Consider the following 7,290-nt stretch of genomic DNA (forward strand, 5'->3'; position numbering starts at 1 on the left):
GAAGAGCGTTCATAGTTTATTCATGTGAAGTTTTCGGGCTAGTTACGTGTTATTTCAAAGAAATAACAGAAAGCTTAAATAAGTTTTCTACAATAATCTACCGGTACTTCAAAAAGAGAAAGATAACCAAAAGGAGATTTATATAGAGGAAATCTTGTTATTAGGTCAGAAGGAATTTTGTATATTTTATATTTACTCGGAAAGTAGGAGCCAAAGGAAATGGTTAATAATTTTAGGGACCATGGGCGTCCAGAGCTATATGGCTCACGAGAACATAGCAGAGTGCCTTTAATAGAGATTTGTAATAGTGTTAATATAGAACACACCAAACGGGGCTCTCTCGCTTGTTTCTCCTAAATAAATTGCCATTACCCAACAAAGTGTCCGAAGGTAAAGAAAGCCGTGCCGAGATTCTAAAGAAAGGTTTACTTGATTTCTTCTTGACCTCAGGCATAAATAAAGCATTAGGGAAAAGAACGACGTAAAGTAAATAGTACTATTAGTTATTGTGAGAAACTTATTATTAATATACATTTTGGAAAGAATAACTCTAGTAAATGAATAAAACTGAAACCAACCTATCACAATTTGGACGCTCTGTCCTAATGTAACAACGTTAAAGAACGTACCAAATTATTATTTACTAGCAACTATTAAATGAAAAGGAGTAATCTCCATATATTCGGTTGTGAATTACCATAATAGTCACAACAATATTGTCATAAAAGGATTAAATCTATCTAAGAGCAAGGACTTTAGATTACGGAAAATGTGAGATAAATGTACAATATTAACAGTTAAATATTGTATATAGAAGAAGTTTTATTTTCGGTTAAAACCTGAAAAACTGAGCTTGGGGGTGGGGTATGTAGTGGGACGCGAAATTGAAGCGTCACCCATCCACAAGTGTCAGCCCACTTTGTAGGTGAATATAAGTTTAATTTTGTGTTTTTTCTTATGTATTTTTTGTAATATTTGTAAAGGTTGTGAATTGTTTAAGGTTTTGTATTTATTTTTTGTGTTTCATGTACGGAGAGGGCGGCGCAACGAACGGAGACAGCATCTTCACTGCCGGGACCAGAGGGAAAATTGCTGGCCACTATACGTCGCGGGTCGACAGCCAAAGAGCAACAGAAGATCCTGAAACCGAGTTGTTGCATCGTGCTTCTAAAAATTGGAAAAAAATAAGAATTTGTAATGTTTGTACAACAATGACGTCATAGAAAGTTTAATCATATTGTAAATGTTCAGTCCTATCTTGTCAAGGTTCAGGTTCACGTCTATATGTAAGAAGGTAATAAACTAGTGGATACTGCTAAAGTTCAAATACGTGTTCCGAGAATTTATTTATGAAGAATTATGTGAATGAATTATTAATTTATTTGAGAAGATTATTAATTGTGACAACGTTCATCGCGAGTTTGAATCTGGAAAGTGTATTCAATGTGGTTCTAATATTTGTTAAATCAGATAACTTGCATTAATATAATTTCTGAGAAGAAATAAAAGGACATCTCAATTGAAAAATGTTTGCGCAAACCAATTGGCCTGAGTGACGAAATGGTGCGCATACGACTCAAATGATGATGTTTTAATTACAGTTTCGTTCAAGAACCATTCAAAGACAAATTTTAAAAAAGGATTTAAATAATTTTGATGTGTGTTGTAATTGACGTAGATGACGATGTCTACATATGGTCATATGTCAAAAGGAAATCATTTATAAAAAAACTTACGTCGTTACTCTACAACGTGCCACGGGAGCGGCTGGCAATTGGGTGATTCGTCATTGAAGACACTCAGACCTGGGGTGGCCTTCTTTGCCGCACCCGGAACAGGTCTTGGGTTGGCCGTCGTATGTGACGACCGATCGGCACCCGCTGATTTGCAGGTAAGATGGCACGTGGCGATGGAGATCGATGATGATCTGTCGTACACCGTTAAGAACGGGGTACGTTTCGAATTGCACCCAGCGTTCGGCAGTGTGACCGTGTACAGTGCCATAGGGGCGGAAAGCCGCAATAACGTCTTCCGCCGGGAGCTCGAACGGGAGTTCGAAAACTCGGATGGTGCGCATTCCCAGGCCTGCATGGTCGACAGTGACGGCACCGACATTTCAGTCGGCATGGCAAAAGCTTAGTCCGTGTTTCGTGTCACGAAGTATATTCTTCCACACTCCGCGTCATTGACGACGTTGACGTACACCGTACTGCTTAATATGGACAAATGGATGCCCAAGAAGTCGGCAGCTCGGATCTTAGCAATGTCACAGAGAAGTGTTCCACTTCCAAGGCTTTTGGTCGTGCATAATCGTTGCAGAAGGTGAATCGTAGTATTGATTTTCTAAAACGGTTGGCCTTGGTTCTAGTACATGTAAGCGACACGTAGGTGACGGCCGCTAAAATCTAAACAACAGCGAGCGCGCGTGCTCCGCAGGCGGAAAACAAACAACACGTCCGCACTGCAGGGCGGAGAAAGCCGGACTGACTGAGCCATCCAGAGCACAGAGGAGAGCGCGACTGCAGGGAATATCTCGCGCACGCCTTCCGCGAGACACACATTCTCACCTTATATTTCTGCACACTACATTCGTAGTGTCCCTACCCGACACACTCATTATTCGTTGAAGACGTTCTTACCACGCCCCTAAGAGTTTGGTAATATGTGTGCATCCCCACAGAAGAGGAAAGTCATGGCCGGTACTGCCATAACTATATACTTATATGGATATGGTGTCTGTTCTTTCGGATATGTGAGAAGTCCCGTTTTCGTCCACTTTAGATAGATCGTCAGGTCGTGACTTGTGTACATAATTTCGTTGTAATTCGGTACTGTGGTACCAGTGTGCTATGGAGATGGCATTGACAGACTGTGTTATTTTATTTTCAATGCTCATCCCTCACCGAACTTCAAGTGCCCTCATTAATCCAGCGATTATGCTTATGTGATTCACTTTTGTCTTCTTCTGATGTGAGGTTCGATGTTGAATGGCATGGAATGTGTCGCCTACTCATATGTTAGCGAAAGCATTCATAAAGCTGCCTGTGCAGTCCCAGGCTATAGTTAACTTGAATTTTCTTCCATGGATAGTAAATCAGGAATGAGGGGTAACGATGTGTACAGTTGTACGGGTGTGGTAGGCCATGGTTGGTAGGAAATCCATTCCCCCGCCACTTACTGAAGGCGGACTGGTCGTTGGTGTCACTGTGTTTGGCATTGGGACGCTGGTATTCCAGTTGGCATTAGTATGTGCTGTACAAATTTTGTTGACGACGATGGTATTTCAGATGGAATATTTGAATTGAATTAAGCACTAATTCATTCCTTTTTAGGAAAGACTATGAGTAAATGAGGTTTTGGTAAGTGAGTTTCAAGTTTCAGAAGCTGCCCATTTTTTGATTCCATTTACTTAGAAGTTTAAATTCTTTACACTGTCGAGGGAGCCAAGACCTCAGTATACGACAAAAAGGGGTTTTAAACACTGGGGGCCGCGCGGCATTAGCCGAGCGGTCTGAGGCGCTGCAGTCATGGACTTTGAGGCTGGTACCGGCGGAGGTTCGAATCCTCCCTCGGGCATGGGTGTGTGTGTTCGTCCTTAGGATAATTTAGGCTAAGTAGTGTGTAAGCGTAGGGACTGATGACCATAACAGTTAAGTCCATAAGATTTCACACACATTTGAACATTTTTTTAAACACTGGGACATACAGACAGACAGAGAGACGGACAGATAGACAACATAGTGATCTTATAAGGGTTCCGTTTTTATTGAGTGATGTACACAACCCTAAGAGTGCTGTATTACACCCGTAAACGAGTAACCGCAAAACTGCTCTCAGTCGAACAGGGCTTATGTATGAAGACGGTGTTAAGCAATAAGATCCCTATGTCCTGTCCACGAAATGGAGCGCTAGGTCGTTTTCAAAGGGATGCAGGAATATAACAGTACGGTTCTCTTTGAGGAAAGCTCCCTGTATTTGCTTTAAGTAATTTAGGGAATAAATGTCGATGTGTGAGCTGCGACGATATGGAGTTGCGCACAAAATGTAAACATCGTACACATGGACCTGTTGTCACATGATAAATGGGACTCAGTTGCAGCCGTATTGGTGTCAAAAAGTGAACAAACCGAGTCGATTTTCCTTGGCTTTTCGAAGTTACTGCAAGCAAAGCACGGGATGATTCCCATCATAAAGCCATGGTCTCATACCTTTCAAACACCTGTAACCATTTTAATACCTACATTTTTTCCTATATTTTTGTAACACTTCATATTCATTATCTCTACAAAAGTGATCGACGGCCGAATAAAACTACTGCTGCAACTTGTATACCCAAATCGGAGACCACGGTCGTAGCCATTGTACAACATCACTAAGAGCTCTCTGACAGCTCTGCAAACATCCGCATTCCGGTATCCTGGCCTGGCTGTTCACTCCATGCAATGAGATCTTTCACAAAGAATAACCGTGATTACTAGATGTCTCACTTTCTCGTTTGACTCAAATGAAATGAGCAACACTTGTTTACTTAAGACAGTTTCGTGCGGAACTACCGTGGTTAAAATGCACTCATCAAAACGATGTCATTTGCCTTATGTTTTCCTGAGCAGTTTTTGTTTCGATATATTTCCATAATTTTTTGGAAACCAAAGCAGGGGGACTGTTGTCCCTGGAAGACATCGTGTCTGGATACATAAGATATTTCCTGGTCGGTATTTCGATCTAGTGACTGATTTTAGAACCATACGAAGGAACGTGCTCTAGAGACAGCCTTAAGTAGACATCGCAATATTACGTGCAATGCACTTGATATGTTAAGTGCTGCACAATACACTAAAGCTATTCGGACAAAAATGTTAATTATTCCGTTACAGAGTTTTATGGTGAGTAAAATCCTGCATGTTTCTAAAACTAGTTATGTAGCCTTGTGGACTGTTAAACCATAGTTCGTCTTTCGCGCAGGACCTTGTACCTTGAAACGGAAGAAGATCTGTTACCACGGAACACGTGAAATTTGCAAATGAACTGAGTTTCTTTACTATCTTAACGATTTTCACTCCCTAAAAATAGATTTTTTGTTCGTTGTCAGCAACTAGAATTTAAATTTTTATTTTTATTTTGATTGTTTCTTGATAATACGGTAGAAAGCCTGTACTGCTGCCCGATATACCACGGATACGGACACGATGGAGAGTAAAGTAAGTGCTCCTAAATAAAATATAATTTGTGAATGTTTTGCGCTCTCAGCACATTTTATAAACTTGAAAAAATCTTATTACAGTCTGCATGTAGCCTTTCTGCAGTAAAATTGATTCTGCAACAACCAAGCCATTTAAACAATAACCGAAATAGATGGACGTAATTAAACTCAACCTTTGGTTTGTCTCAAAAGCATACCAGAATAGCGGCTGGATAGAAAATTTGAATACAGATCTCATTATAACACTGTGACGCAGTCAACAAAGTGATTATGCAACACTATTTGGCAATAACTGAAATGAGTACAACCATTATGTAACTCATAAATTATTCATTAAACAATGAAATTAACTTATACATTCATTGTATAGATTTCTGCGTGATGGTTATGATGTCACTGAAACAGAAGGCAAATTCTGTGACTGATAAACTAAAGAAGGAAAACTCAGAGCATGGGTAAAAGAAGAAAATCAATTTAAAAGTTTTGTAAACAGAATTGAAAGTGAAGTTGGAATGGACACAAAAAGGTCTAAAGTAGGAAAAGGTATTGAACTCCACGAATGCTTTCATAGACGGTTTTTAAGAAAGTGTAGTGAAACTGTGTCACTTTCCGGGTCAGTTATTAAAGCCCAATTCGAATAATTTCGGTTTGATTTATATTCCAAAAACATTTTATAGCACCTGACTAATGGTTTTCCAGATGTAAATGTTGCTATGAAATTCGTCAAAAGACCTATGAAGGAGGACCAGGTTCTTGCGAGAGTGAATTTGCTTCACAGTTTGCTAAAATCTAAACAAGGTAATGGTAGATGAAAATTTAAATGATCATCAAGTATACAACTGTGATGAAACGATGCTTTATTAATGATTGCATCAAACCAGAACTCTCGATACAGAAAGTAAGCAGATAAGAAGGCTTTTGAAATGAAAAAAGACAGATATTTGTCCACATTGCCACATATAAATCTTGCCGCCTTGTGTAGGTAAAAGTCCGAAATGTTCCAATCATATAAACATGTCATCATTACAGTTCACTTACAGGCATTAAAAGAATGCTTGACATGTGACATTTTCACCAGTTGGTTTCCAGAAGAGTTTGTTCCGTCACTTAAGCTTCCACCGTCAAAACAAATTTTAGTACGACTTGTGGTTACGAGGTGCATGGCTGTTTTTTCTATATCTTTTTCCGACTGATAATTGCATTTCAGTAACTTGAAGGACGTGTGCGTGTGAGAAGAGATTTATTCGCAGTAGCATCGCACTATGGTGCGGCAGTCCATAATCTGTTGATCACAGAAATTTGCTACCATTCCATGAACGAGAACCTTATTAGCAGTCAACAGTGTCAGTCCACATACATGGTGCTGGAAGGAACTGTAATGTTATTTTGCTATATTGCTTGATATGTTCACGTACCATAGATTTTTAAAAAATCTTCCACTGTCAAAGATACTGTATATGATTAACAGTTCTCTTATTCATGTGCCTTGTCATCAACAGATATATTTCGTAGTACTAAGAAGAGATACAGTTTTTAGCACCGTCACAGACATCTATAGCTGCAGTATTTCATTACAAAGTAACAGGTATGGAAAAGGTTTTTGTTAAAAGACATCTTGCTGTACACCATGAGCTGCACGTGAAATATTTAATTACGAGATCAGACATCGAACCAACCCTTGGAGACGTCTTATACGGACGACAAACGAATAAACTTATATATACAAGTATTGATATTTACAGCATAATAACATTTTGTATACAAAACAGGAGAAACACAAAGATACATATTACGCATGGTCATATCACAAGATGTGTGTCAAATTACAAAAACGTCAAAACTAATGGCAATAGCAGACTTATAACCCCATTGCTATTTAAAACCTAATAATAACCACCTCTGTGTTACCACGATAGAATCCAACACCTGTCTCACCTCTGCAGAAAAAAGTCATGAGCATAGGTGACAGCTGCCAAACGCTAAACGGCCACATGTCATGTTCACAGTGGACGTTACTGTCATGGAATGAAAATGTAGAACTGTTGATTGGGGCACAGAGTCTATACTACAATTCTCTTCTCATCTTTGAT

The sequence above is a fragment of the Schistocerca cancellata genome, chromosome 3, assembly GCF_023864275.1.
Source record: "Schistocerca cancellata isolate TAMUIC-IGC-003103 chromosome 3, iqSchCanc2.1, whole genome shotgun sequence".
In the NCBI taxonomy this organism is placed as follows: Eukaryota; Metazoa; Arthropoda; class Insecta; order Orthoptera; family Acrididae; genus Schistocerca; species Schistocerca cancellata.